Source organism: Heterocephalus glaber, unplaced genomic scaffold, assembly GCF_053883595.1.
Source record: "Heterocephalus glaber isolate CG9 unplaced genomic scaffold, H.glaber_assembly_v1.0 deba00001461, whole genome shotgun sequence".
In the NCBI taxonomy this organism is placed as follows: Eukaryota; Metazoa; Chordata; class Mammalia; order Rodentia; family Bathyergidae; genus Heterocephalus; species Heterocephalus glaber.
Window position 1 is genome coordinate 29,041,989 of NW_028258308.1, and position 15,294 is coordinate 29,057,282.

At 35.6% G+C, this 15,294-nt stretch overlaps 1 long non-coding RNA gene across 1 annotated transcript in view; it reads right to left on the reverse strand.

Moving 5' to 3' along the window:
• Nucleotides 1-462: 462 nt before the first annotated feature.
• Nucleotides 463-15,294, reverse strand: part of LOC110346276 (uncharacterized) — a 33,163-nt gene continuing 18,331 nt past the window's right edge. The window contains exons 2-3 of the long non-coding RNA XR_002390209.2: nucleotides 7,165-7,288; nucleotides 463-6,921 (exon numbers count right to left, since the gene is read on the reverse strand). This is a non-coding gene — a long non-coding RNA (uncharacterized LOC110346276). The remainder of the gene's footprint in view (nucleotides 6,922-7,164; nucleotides 7,289-15,294) is intronic.

Here is a 15,294-nt window from a genome sequence, read left to right on the forward strand (position 1 = left end):
CATGGAAGTGGCCATGAATTACACGGTCATTTAGGGAACTGAAGAGAGTCAGCTTCACTTTTTTCTCACCTTGAAGGTATTGTATGCCTGCGAGCCACCACTAAGAGTGCTTTAGACCACACACAACCTTCTCATACCTGCATGGTGATTTTCGCACATAGTTTAGATCATGTTTCCAAATTTGTAGTCATTCTCATACCAACTTTATGATTTTTGTAATATGTTCATCATACCTGTACTTTTATTTAATATTCTTTTTTAATGTGACTCACTTTTTAATTTTAATTCCCTTACTATACTTTAAAGGACATTTCAAACTATTTTACAGAAGAGTGGCAGAATGTCACCTCAAAATATATCACTGTGGCATAGGATTATTTTAAGCTAATGGTGCTTAAATAAACCCCAGGTACAAGAAAGAGACTTTGACCTCTCCATGGCGGGGGGCCGGAGGGGGGGGGCACTAGGTTTGAACCCGTTGCACTGAGCTATGTGTCCAGCTCCGTTTTTTTTTGTTTTGTTTTGTTTTGTTTTGATACAGGGTCTTGCAAAGTTGATAAGTTACACAGGCTGGGCTTGAACTTGTGATCCTCCTATCCCATCCTCCTAATGTTCTTTGAAAAAATAAAAAGCAGAGGATAAAATTTCCATGTAAAACACATCCTCCAGATACCAGAAAGAAACATGCTGATCAGCAAAGATGCAGAGGTAAAACTGAGAAAAATCTGTACAAACACATCTTGTTAAACTAATCTTTATCTTCCTAGTTACTTTTCCACCATTAACTGCCCTGGCCCAAACCCTTCCATCTTGTCACATATTCATAATTTACTATTCTCTGTCCAAGTCGGTATATATATGTTCAACTCTGCTTCTTTGAGGTCCTTATAAAGTGGCCCTGGGTCCTGAAAATTTTATATTAAATGAATGTACATGCTTCTCTCTTCTTTTAATCTGTTTTACATCAATTTAATTCTCAGGCCCAGCCAAAAACCCTGAGGGTAGAAATAAAATTTTGCTTCCCTTTCAGTACTGAACAAAAATAGCTATTAATTCACAAGTTTGCTGCACCAGTTTTGTGTAATATATATTATATAGATATATGTATTTAAGTACACACAAAATATCACTATTTGGATGAAAAAATTTATCTTTAAAGGACTTATACTTATCTTACGTATGAATACACTCTGGGGCAACTGCCGAAATAAAGAAACAGCATGGCCACAGGCCCTGGGCAGTGGTCTGTGCTCACTGAACCACTGGTTCTCAGCCACAGCTGCACCCTGGTTCTGCCTGGGCCAAGTGACTCTCTTGAGGCCAGGGAGATGAGGCATGATATTTTATGAAAGCTTCTAGTTGCTTCTAATCACAGATTTGACAACTACTGTGCTAAATAAGCCATGTCATTCTAGCAAATCCATAAAGACAGGTTATTCCTTCAAGTAGAGGTTATTTCTAGCTTTGTCCCTGCCACTAAAACAATAACTCCTATGAATCAATGTTGAGTTCATTCATTATTGCTCTAAGAGGAGTGACAAACAAACTAGGAAGATCACTTATGATTCTGCTCTAAGGAGAGGTAAACCACTAAGGCAAAAGACTAGTAAGACTGCTCCAACAGACTGCCCCGAAAGAAGAAAGCATTAGGAGTTTCCTGGAATTCTATCTTTTGATTTTTTTTTTTCAAGTTTCTTCTGTGCTACTCTTCACTCTGTTGATCCAAACAGGATCCCTAACACCTAATCTCTGTTTCAGATTTCCTCCTTGTCCTTGAACAAGGTAGCTTATCTTTGAGCTGCCTTGATTTCTTCATTAAAATGTGAAAAATAAAATTCCTGAGCCAGTTAACAGAACTAATAGCTTTCTACCTTAGAGTTCTGTCTTGCAAAAGGCCTAGTGAATAATAGTTTGTCTCAAAAATATATACAGTGAATATATATACATTTCTAGAACGATTAAAGAAATAGCATTAATTATACCAAAACTTGCTCTCCCTTTCTCCCCCAGCCCCAGACTGAGCATTTGAACAAACATAGTGGGGCTTTCACTGTGTTGGCAAGGATGTTCATGACTCTGTGTGTGTGTGTGGGTAGTGTGCAATGTTTACCCAACTAATTTAAAAATAACCTAGCAAACTAAGTAAAGTAAGTATGCCACGCTTACCAGGAATATTAGGAAGCAAAAGCCCTTAAATATCTGAATTAGCTTTGGCGCTGTTTCAGGAAAAAACTGGCTCACATCTCTTGCATAAGACTTATGTAAGAGATTAGATGTCGTGCCTAAACTATTCCAGTTATCTGTAGCACTGGGGAGAGCAAAGTATGCTGCATTGTTGATACGCACTTTCTTTACCCAGCTTCAGCTGTGTCTTTGCTGCTGAAGAGAAGCACCTCAGATTAAAAAAAAAGAAAAAGCTTTGTTTTTCTCGTGTTTGCCAACATATTTAGAAGTAAACCAAAAGAAGAAAGCTCTGGTATAGGTGTAATTTAGAAATTGGGTAGACTTTTAAATGTGTTCTTATACAAGTAATAGCAAAAGACTACATTCCACAATAAATATTACAGATTTCCCACATCTTATGGAATAGTTCTTCAAAATTTAGAGCACAATTCTTTGTTCTATTCAACTTATATTCTGAAAAGGATTTTGATCAAATCTGATTTCCACATATTTTGAGCAAAACAGAAATGAAGGTCAGATCAGACATGACTTGGATAGCCATACATATATATAGATATATATCACATATATTTTTTCATGGAGCCCTGTGATACAGAGAAAAGAACTTGAATTTTAGAGTCATACCAACCAGTATAAGTATAATTACCAGTACTGCCTCTTACTTGCTCTATGACCCAGGAAAATTATGTAATTTCTCTGAGCTTATTGTCACTATTGTAAAATGGGAACACCTACTGTTTCAGACTGTTGTGAGCATTTAAATTTAAATTTAAATTTAAAATTTGTGTTTGAGTGCTTACTATGTAACTGGCATGAACTCCACACTTCATCTAGAAAAAATAATTTATTTAATCCTCAGATCTACCCCATGGCATGGCTATTAGTATTATTCCTCCTTCCTGAATGAGGAAACCAAAACCAAAGTCATACAGTCTGTTAATTTAGGCAGTAAGATATGTACTGAGGTTGTGTGTTGTGTGACTTCAGAAACTAAAAGTTATGCAGTAACAAATACATAGCACTCAGCAAACTACAGGCCCCATATTAAGTTCTGCTGGTTGTCATTATGCTTACCTCCCCTCTTTCCAGAAAGGAAATTATAAATAAAGCAATATATGCTCTGTGAATTCGGGAGTCCCTCCTGATCTTGGATGTAACCACAGGTGCCATTTATCACTTTTTCTCACAATTTTAGCAGCTTGAAGTACAAGGAATTAAAAGCAGATTTAGTGATCTATTAAAAACTTAGAATAATTAAAACACGCTTGAAATATCTTCATAGAGAAAACTCAGGTTATAGCAGTTATTGGGAAACATAAAGTCTGCAAATGTACTTATTTGGTTTAGGTGAGTTAAGACATTGAGTCCTGCTTGTTTTAGTCAGAGACATAAAACTTCTTTACATTTTGTAATGAGATCAATAATGCATGTAACTACTATCCATGATACTGTATATGGAGCTAACATCAGTCAGTTTGTAATTATTTTATTATTATACTCTGTCTTCTATACAAACTTGAGAAGCTGTGAAGTTATTTATGCATAAATGTACCTTTCCCCCAGGAATTTTTCAAATAGAAGGAAGTTTAAGGTAAACTGCTCTGAGTTTGGAAGAATAGGCAACTAGCTAGACAAGAGCTACAGCTGGGAGAATAGGAGCTCGGCTAGAGAAGAAAACCACAAACAGGTAGTAGTCTAACCCTCCTGGGTTGTGGTCTCACGATTTCCTGAGGGAGACTCATCTCCTAGCTTACTGGATCCTTATCATTAGTTATCAGGGCTATGTAGCTCCAGTATGGAATTTTGCCTACATACAGTGAACCACATACAATTCAATGCCATTATAGCTCTACTCGTACATTAGCAAAATAAGTGCTGTTAACCCCACTGAGAACTAATTCTGATGCCTTCAGTTTCTTTAGCTGTGAATGTCTTGAAAGAAATATCTAGGCAAAGATTGACTGCTCAGGACAAATGAGGTTATTTTCACATTTATTTTAGTATTAATATTTCACTATACCACTTACAACAGCTTTGAATCACAAAGTTGGTTGTCTCCAACCCTTTTTTGGCAACAGAGAATTCTTGTTCATGTGTCACTAAAATGGGAATGTTATTTGTTAGTGTATTTTGTACATATACTACTGAACTCTTACTTAGAAATTCATCATTAAATTTTTTGAAAGGTTGTAAAAAGTAGGACTAAATATTTTGTGAATAAATCTTACTGAAAGAAATTATAAAGGCACACCTTAATATTTCAGATGATTAATCTGTACATCTTGCTGATGGTGATGCTTTGTTCTAACATCAAGTAATATTCTGAGGCACCATAAGTCCTGTGGCTGAGGTTTGCTGCTAATGAAATTGCATATAAGACTATATTTTCAATGTTTTGATCATTTTTTGTGTTTGGCATGCTTCTGAAAATTCTTGATCATCTTTTATTTTTGGCATTCTCAGAGTTTTTTAGTTTGAGATCATTATCAGTTTAACCATATAATATAGTCAAAGACCTACGAAGAGTAGAAATTTTTCCTTTATCTTCTTGTGCTTGTGCTATTTTATCTTCAAACAGCATTTTTTTGAGGAGGATTGGTTTTGTCTTTACAGACATCTATGCCATTTGTCTAATTTGTGCAGATGTGTTTATGACTAGATAATTTACAAACCAACTTAACTGGATCACACAAAATAGCATTCTGTCCAAGCAGACTGGAAGGTGGAGAAGGCAAGAATCAGCATATATGTGGTAAAACCACACATCTCAGTTTCTTAAATACTGTCACTGAAGCAGACCTGGGGTCTCCAAGGAGACTAGGATGTGTAGCCACAAAGACAGTGCAGCTGTATCTCAGATTTGGTTTAGTATAACTCATCTTTAGAAATGATATGCTTAAGATATTGAGATACAGTTTTGATGATGTTAAATATATTTTGTAATAAGAATAGAAACTTTAAAAATTACTGCCATGTTTACACAAAAATAATTCTATTTTCTATAAGAAATCTTTTTGTTATATAGCTTAGTAAGAGTGGATATTTCTTTGAAGATAAGGTATGAGATGTTTGGTCAATATGAGGACTGTATTAAAGGTTTGCTTGAATTCATGAACCTTCTCTTTGACCCTTAGAACCACAGAGATAGCTCACAGCTGAAGAGAACACCAGAATGACTATCCATGAACTCAAGAAAGGTTCTTGCATTAACCATTTCCTCAGACTTTTCTTGAAATATTTATTAATAAGAATAGCAAAGAATTTGGTCATCCTTTAATATATGAATAATGGCAACTCAAACACCTGAAGTTATAAGTGCAGCTGGATATTTAATTTTCTGGGTTCAAAATATCAATCAACTATATTCTCTGCTCTGTGCCATGTACTCCTACCATCCAGGGGATTCAAGGCCAGAACCTCTTGTGCCACTTTTCCTTAATTCATGAACTTTTCTGCATACATGCAGTACAATACATTTTGGCTCTCAGAAATTGAATGTTTAAATTCTGCAGCCAGTAGAAAATCCCCTCCATTGTATATGTTTTTATTTTTGAAGGGGTAGCAAAATAATAAATATCCAAAGGTTTTTAAACAACTGATGGGATGGATTGTCACTTGGCTAGGATTGTTACGCTCCAGCCAGACATGGAATGCCACAAATATTAGGGAAATTTCAAACACACAAATAAGTTAAAGGTGTAATACATTCATGCCATAGAGTTTCTCTCTTTACCATTTTACCATCTTTGTTTTGTCTTTCTATATATGGATTTACACACATACACATACTTTTTTTAGGATATAGTGATGGATATCAAATAACTTGTTATTTTTTTGCGATTGTTAAACGGTAATTTTCATTTTATTATTTCTCCAGCACATATTAGCTGTCATTTCCCTGAATAGTTTTCTCTCCCTTAGCAATTTGTGATGATTATAATTTCACTAAAAATGAAGTCAGAGTAAGTTATTAATGTTTTTGTTAAAAAATTTCAGAGATAGATATTGGCTTCTGAAGGTGGTAATAGCTTCTGATAGTGATGATCTTTCTTTCTCTCTTTCTTTCTTTCTTTCTTTCTTTTTTCTTTCCTTCTTTCTTCCTTCCTTCCCTTCTTCCTTTTCCTTTGTAGCATCATGTGGCCTCATGTATTCTTATTCATTAGGTTACAATCAATTACAGTTATTATATTTTTGAATTTTAAATAGGCCAAAATTTGACCATCCAGAAGCCCTTTACATTGAGTATGTCCTCTTTATTTCCTCTACTTTTCATTTTGGAATAACTTCATATTTTCAGAAAAGTTGCAAAAATAACACAAAAGACTTTCTTATTTGCTCTCATTATACAGCATTTGGTTTATCATTTTCTCTTTCTCTTTGCTATATGGGGGGTTGTTGAGCTTTTGAGCACAATGTGGTCATAGTGCCCATTAATGCTAAACACACTAGCATTCACTTTTTCAAAAACAATGCACTCTCTCATAGAACCATGGGACAGCCACCCAAACTAGAAGTCAGCAGTGACACAGTGCTGTCATCATCCCCCAACTGGTTCATTCATTCTCTCATTCAGAAAGAAATTTAGTGTTCAGGTCTTGGTAGAAAGGAGGCAGCTTGGAATGTTACGATATGCTGGCTAAAAATGATATATCTGCTCCTTATTCAGTGTTGCAATTGCAGCAGCTTTCTCCAGAAGTGGCATATTATTCCCCTGAATATTCTTGGGTTAAGGTTTTGCTGAAAAAGACAGTTGAGGGAAATTAGCCATAAATCCCATTCAGTATCTTTTTCTCTAGAAAAATGCATTCTTTATCCATACAAGATTATAAACAACCACAAAGTGTTACCGAGATTTTCTGAAGAGCAAGAGTTAAAAAGAAGACCCAACCCATGAACATAAATATGCAAGGCCTTGCTGATTTTAAAACTGTTTTTACTCTACTTGCTCATCTTAGAGTTAAACACTAAAGGAGAACTTACGTGTAAGTGTTCAGATAGTGTAGATTGCCTCCAGGCCTTGGTCTGTGCAGACCACAGCTGACTTCTCCTGACCCTGGAAATTATAGTGTAGTAGTCTTCAAAAAATCCTTTAGCTCTTAGAAGTCTGCAAAACATGGATATTGGCACTTGACTCTACTCCCTTCCCCTTAATGAGAGTTCTATTATTTTGGTTTTCACCTCCCACATGCTGTCTTATAAAAGGCCTTTTAATTTAGTTCTTCAAAATAGTATTTAAAAAAAACAAGATCTGATCGGAACCACAAGGATTAACACATTCATATAAAATGCTTAAATTATAACTGATAGGTAATGCTTGACTGTATGCGAAATATTTTGGTGACTGTTATCTAACTAAAATCTTCATCTACGGATAAAATGTTTCTATGTTATCAGTTGTAGGGCTATTCCACTTAAAACGTTTTTGTGACCAAAAAATGTTCGCTTTCAGTTTTTAGTTGCCATAACAGGTATACACCAGAATCTTGGTGTATACCTTCTGCTTCTGCTTCCTTTTTACTTTTCTTTTCTTCAAACCCTGACCCAAAGACCCCAAGTATGAGATTCATCTCAATTCTGGACTGCTCACTTCTTTTGCTGAGTTTCTGTCTTCAGCTGCCCTTGCCTTTGTGAGTTGAACTTTCAGTGAGTGGCTAAGTCCCTGAACCCCCAGTCCACTGTGCTCCAGTGGTAATGGGAGAAGCCCAGCTCTCCCTGATGGTTTGCTGGCTGCACTATTTTTAATGTGAGTTTGCTTTTCCCCTTCTCCTTCTGATCCATAGATCATTAAACATTTTGTGATCTTTTCCCAACCTCGGCCTCACCAGCTAATTTTTTCCTTACTACATATGAGGTGTAAGATAGGCTGGATTATTTTTCCTTCATAAATATTTTAAATATATTTGAAAACACAAAATCATGTAGAGTACACATGTTTCCTCAACATATGTCTATATGGATAAACCTGAGCAATATATTTCATCTGTGCTCCAGAAATGAGGAAACCAGTTTAAGTCTCAGTTTTAAAAATTTTAGTTTTTTCCCGGTAAATCCTATTCTTCACAAAACATACAGGCCCATTAAGAAACCCTTCTAAGTGAACTCTAACCAGTGGTCATTGCTGATGTTAAATGACAGCTCACATCTCATGGGATGTATTTGTTTAGATACTAAGCCACTGGATCACATCCTTTTATCATCATTATCAGACTTCAGAAAAGGATAAGGTATAAGCAACTTGCCCCATGTAACCTCAGAAAAGAAACAGTCTTCCCATCTGCACTGAGCCAGCCTGCATTGTGTGTGCAGGCATACTGCCTTGCACATATAGTAGCTTGCATATCTCCACTTCCTGGATGAACCAAGGATTCTTCTTCTTTTTTTTGGTACTGGGGATTGAACTTGGGTCCTTAGCTTGCGAGGCAGGCGGTGGAACCACTGAGCTAAATCCCCAACCCGGATTAGTCTTAATTATTCATGACAGCCTATCTCCAAAAAGAATTTGAGGCAGCTTGCAAAATTGATTAATAGTTGTTATGGGGCCGGGGATTTAGTTCAGTGGCACTGCGCCTGCCTTGCAAGCACAAGGTCCTGAGTTCAATCCCTCATACAAAAAAAAAAAAAAAGTTGTTATGACTTGTCTGTAGATGTCCTCCAAAGCCTCATGCAGTCATAGTGAGGGGCTTTTCAAAGGTGGCTGGATCTAGAGTGTGTGATGCTGGGATCAAGGGTGTATGATTACTAAATCAGTCCACTGATTGGTTTGGCATAGTTCTGACTAGGATTAAGGGTATGAGTGCTATGCCTGCCCTAGAGCAGGTAGCCTGCATTACATATAAGGGATAGAAAGAGGGCTAATGTGCTCTCGCTGCCTGCTTGTCGTGAACTGTTTCTCCTCTGTGATGCTCCTCTGCCATATCACTCTGCTTTGGAGCCAGCCGACTATGGACTGAAACCTCTACAAATTGTGAGCCAAATAAACCCTTCCTCCCTTATCTTGTGGATGTTGGGTCTTTTGTCTCAGTAACAAGAAAAGTAACTAAGACAATAATCATTGGAAAAACAGAGTCCAGGGCCAAAGTCGGGTTTTATCTGGAACAAAGTTTCGCTGCACTAAGCATAACAGTCGATCGATGCCAGGAGTGAGCTAAAAATTGCATGGGAAGACTCATTAATGTGCATTATGTACTTTCTGCAAATGCAAATGCACTTTAGAAGTTACATAATATAGCAGGTTATATCAACCTAGACCATTTTTGATTGTGAAAATATTGTTGACAGTTTCAAAGATAAAGAACAGCTGTGCAGTAAAATATAGATGGAAACTTGTCTTTGAATAAGAGCCACTCCTTGCCCAAAAAGAACTTCAGTCTAGCTACAAACAAAATTTTCCTATAAAGGAATATGTGAGATTGATTGATTAATTTTTTTCTGCCAGTGTAAAGAATTACCATGCCAGGAAGATTTTTTCCCCAACACGTATATAGGCAAAGATACCCAAGAATAAAACCTAGAACTTTGGGATTTTTTATTATGGGGGTCTTGAACTGTTCTCAATTTTTCACAACAATGTATTTTAAAATGTCTAAAATTTGAATATTCTGGTTAAGTATCCACTTCCCTTACTTAGACTATTACAGTAGCCTTCCAAAAGTCTTCCTTTAATCCATACTGTGACACTACTGGCAAACAAAGAGCTCCCTGATGAGTGAACATTACATTTTCCTACTAACTAAGTGGGGCCTTTATTTGCTTTTGACTAAAATTCCAACTCGGTGTGATAATACTGGTAAGTGCCTACCTATCAAAAGTTCTGGACCTCACTTATATGAGTGCATCATTACCTTTTATTGTCCAGCCTTTTTTCTCTAAGAGGCCTTTTTAGACTCTTTCCCTAATGGGCCCCCCGAAATTCTAGTACCATGGCTATACTAGCTATGCTTTTATGTGCTTTATGTAGGTGTGTTCTGGTGAGAGAAGGATGTTGTTACCAGTTACATAAGAACTAGTTTTTGCACCCATTGAAAATGCATGATCTCTACCTAATTGAGTAAAATTGGGAAATCCAATTTATTATTTAGGATAGTTACTCTAGTAGAGAAAATATTCGTAAATACGAGGAGAAAAATGAAGATCCTAATTTACTTAAACAAGAAAGGTGGAGAGTCACTTGCATAGCAGCTGAGGTTCACTGTCACCTTGCTGAGCTGTCTTCTTTATGCCAGTTCTGTTCCTTCTTTCCTATGGTTGATAAGCCATGTAAAGTACAGCAAACATATTGTGACCAGAACCCTGTCCTTAGTTTCCTGGTTGCCTTGCTGCGTATAGTAGTTTGGATAATATGTCTGCTCTATGTGCACTCCTTATACTGCATTAGGCATTCAATGCTTCATGATTTTTTTCCTTCTGTCTCCTTCAGGAAGGAGCTCAGAACACAAGCATGTAAAACAGTGAGCAAAAGCAATAATAAAACAACACAAAGTGAAACTGAGAAGGTACAAGTCCAGATAAATATATAATTAAGGTTCAAATTCTTGCTAAGGGTCAATGCTTTTTAAAGTATATCCTGCAACCACAAAAGTAGGGGCTGCAGCAGTGACCTAGAAGGGACAGGACATAGGGCCATAGAGAGGCTAATAAGGTTCAAGTTCTGCCTCCACCATTCTAACCTCAACCAAAACTTTACCTTCATATATTTCTGAGGCTGATATTTTGCATGTTTTGCTTTTTTAAAATGTAACAGTTTAATCTGTTCTGAGAAGTTCTTCTGATATCTGAACTGATTGAATTTGGAAAGATTATTTCAAAGGTATAATTTTTAATACTGGCACAGTTAATATAGCTATGTAATTGGAAGATACAAAAGTGTCAGAATCAGCCACTGTTGTGACAATCCAAACATCATACCAGTGCTCCTGCTCCCAAAGATACTCTCTGCATTCATTAGTATCGCCTAGGGGGCTTATGAATTAAGACTTCCGATTCAGCAGCTGTGAGTGGGGCTCATTGCTTTGCTAGGCAGTGGGCCCTAACACCAGCATAAATAAAAGTGGTTTAGAATCACTACCAAAAGAGGCAAAAAGCCAAGTTTTTTTTCTTTTTTTTGAATATTCACGTTTTATCTGCTTCACTTGGGAATTCCTGCTGCTCGCCTTCATTTTAGCCTTGATATTAAAATTAATTGAAATACAGGTGTTATGTAGGCATCAGTAACTAAAATTCTGTTTAGAGTTTGGAGATTCTGGGCAATTCTTGTTAAGAGTCAAAAAATCAAAGAAGCTCCATAAAGCTGCAAATGTTCCATTTGAGACACTTCTCTATAAGAATGTAAAAATCAAAATAATACTATCCTAGAAAATAATGCCTTCCTCTTCATTCTTATACTGATTCAATTTTTTTTATTTGACATGAAACTTTATTTTTTTTCCATTAAGTTTATTGGTACATATTAGATTTACAATACAGTTATTGTCATCATTGGGAATTTGTACCTTTACATGATATATCTCCGTTTTTATTTTTTCCCTATTCCCCTGCCCTCCCTTCAACCCCTCTACCCCTCCCTATTTACAAAGACTTTGTTTCCATTTTTTCCTTTTTCTCATATTTTTTCCTTTCTCTTCTTTTTTATATTATTTCATTATCAAATGATATTTTATATGTACTTCTATTAATTTGTTATCTATATCTCCCTTTCTCTAAAGTACTAGCTCCAAGAGACAAAGGACTTAGTTTTCTCTGAAGGACCCTAGTTAGCAAGACAGACTCCATATTGCTGCTTGACCCACCTGCCTGCCCTTTAGATGAACCCAGAAGGAGGAAGCTTAAAAACCCCCTCCCCTTAGAAAGTCTCTTTAGAAATAACAATTAATCAACTATTGTTTTACAAATGTTCTAACAGCAGGACGTTCTGCTTCTGTACTTTTTGCTTGCTTTACTAGTTCTATCCCATAGGGGGGCCTAGAAACTGTTGGCCTCAAAGGTGTGTAAAACATGTTTGTCAATCCCCAGTCGAGGCTCGAGTCCGATGCTCGGCTCTGGTCCCGGCCGGTAATAAACTCCTGTGTGGATTTAATATCGGTCTCTGGTTGGTTCTCTCTCGCTGGGTGTAACAGTGCCAACTGCTATATTTCTAGGGTCTAGAACAATGCTTGGCATTTAGTACATACCTTATAAACATTTGTTAAATAAATGTATGACTCACTGTGGCATTGCTTTATCTGCTTGCCCTTCCTATATAACACACTGATGAAATCATTATGTTTAATATTGCACCATTTAAAATTTGTTTCCCTGATTATAAAATAAGTTCATGTCAGAAATGAAAAAAAACTCAAAGAAGCTCAAAGAAAAAAGTTTAAGATTAGTAGTAATCACCTCCCCCCCATTCTCATTCTCGGTGGTGTCAGTGTGTAAACAGATGAGATTATGAGATTACAGTTTATTTTGTGAATTCCTTTTTTTAAAAAGTTCCTAATATGTAGGGAACATTTTCTCACATTGTTTGACATTTTGCTATAGTCACACTCTATTGCTTTCATAATATTATACCATGAAGATTGAGTAGTTTTATTATAACCTTTTAAAAATATTTAGACTGTCCCCAGTTTTTTATAATAAAAACAACAGTGTGAGGAACATCCTCATAGGGAAATTTCACGCATCTGCAGGGATCAATACTATATCTGAATTTTAAAAGCCATTGTAGATGGTGATGGTTAGCCATTTCAAAAAGAAAAAGAGGCTATATGACATTACTTTTAGTACTTCTTTCCAAGTGAAGTCAACTAACATTTGTTGTATAGATTTATATAAATATTTCTTAGTCCCTGAGATCTTGTATCTGAGGTCTTCTTGTGTATACATCTATAAAATTTATAAAAATCATTAACATGATATATTTCTGTTATCTAATTAATTTATTCCTGCTTTTACCTTTATGAGTTCTTAAATTATGAATGTGCCATTTCAAAACATCCTGCTTTTTGGTATATTGATTATTTTAAGCTGAAATCACTTAAGGTACTGTAATTCCAGGAAGGGCCATTTGGTCTATCTTTTCCTATATGCAGCAAGCTGTTAAGATTCTTAAAAAAAGAATGTTGGGCTGGGGATTTAGCTCAGTGGTTCTGTTGCTTGCCTTCCAAGTGCAAGGAACCGAGTTCTATCCCTGGTACCAAAAAAAAACAACAAAAAAAAGGATTGTTAACTTAATTTATTCTTATTTATTGTTTAATAATGAATATATTTAAGTATAAAAAGTTAGGGCTGTCCTAAGTTCAGTTTGGTCACATGCTACAATACTTACTAAGTATTATCTGCATTGTCACTATTATTATTTTAATTATTTAATTATTTTTGCAGTGCTAGAGATTAAACTGCATACTAGGAAAGCACTCTACCACTGAGCTACAGCCCCAGCCCAGTCCTAATTTTTTTTTTTTTTTTTTTTTTTTTTTTTTTTGGTACCCGGGATCGAACTCGAGTCCTTGCGCTTGCATAGCAGGCAGAGAAACCACTGAGCTAAATCCCTGGCCCCCCGTCCTAATTTTAAAAATAGAGATGACACTGAAATTTTTATTTCATTCTCAACCCAAGAATGTTTAAAATTTTTAAGGGAAATTAAAATTATATACTCATATCTATAATTTCTACACATATATTACATATACATATATAGGTGTGCATGCATCTATTTATAAACATTTAACATTATAATTTCTAGGTGTATTGATTGGGATTAGAGATTGTAGTCTATATTATTTCCACTGTGAAGATAATAGGTAAATAGATGACAGAGAATTTCTTAGTGTTCTAATAGAGATTCAATTTTTGTAAATTTTCAAATACTAAAAAGGAAATCATCTTCTCTAGAGAACAAAATTAGATACACACATTCACACATAGGGATACATATACTCAAATATATTCTCATTTTTCTTTAGTTGATGTGCCAAACACTAGAGAAAAATATTGCCTCTCACTGATATACCTCTGCTTATGTTTCTTATTTGCCAGTTTTTTAAAACAGTATTTTGGTATTATAGTATTCAGTTCAAGAAGAGTCATGAATATTCCATCATCTTTGTGCATGTCTTATTTAGTGCATTTTGCTCACTACTCCCAATTCCATATTACCTGGTAACATTATTGTAACATTCACTTTTTCTTTTTAACTTTGCTCTATACATCTTTGTTCATCTATTTTTTAAAACCTCCTCCTAAATAATTTTATTATAGGTGTATCTTTCATATATAGGTTAGATTGGGTAGTTTGATCCTTTTGAGAGTCATTACTTTTGTTATTTTTATCTTTATAATTTCTATTTACTTTAGTTGTGACCCACATACCTCCGATAGTGACTTGAATGATTCTATTGCATTTTTAGTGTCTTTTAGATCCTTTCCTATGTCATTAATAACACTTCCTGGGCTGGGAATTTAGCTCAATGGCACCGTGCCTGCCTCGCAAGAGCAAGGTCCTGGGTTCGATCTCTGGTACCAAAAGAACCCCCACTTCCTTCCCACTATTTTACAATTCTTTTATACTGTATTATTAATTCCTTATTTTTACAACTTTCATATCTGGAAAGCTTTGTTGTCTTATATATCTTACATCTTTCTATAGTAAGCCATATTCAGAGATGTGTTTTTAATTTGTCTTCTTAGGGGGTATTTTCTCTCTTTTTTTGAGCACATTTTTATAAGGCTCAATTTTTTTCTTGTCTTCAATTGTATTTTTTGTTTTGTTCTGTTTTGTTTTTGGTACCGGGGATCGAACTCCGGTCCTTGCACTTGCGCAGCAGGTGGCGAAACCACTGAGCTAAATCCCCAGCCCTATTGTCTTCAATTGTAATAAGTAGAGACTCATTCACATTTACCAAATTATATCATATTATAAATCACCATTTGTACCTCTCTCTGAATGTTGGCTGCAACTAAGTTCCTTTTTCAGATCTTTAGTTGAGGTTAGTTGAGAGCTATTTCAAATTTCTCATATTATTCATCCACTATAAAATGGTAAATTATTTTCTGTAATCCCAATTTCTTATTCTCTGTAACTGAGCAAATGAGTAAATAAAACACAATTTCCAACAGTCTGACTTCCCTTCT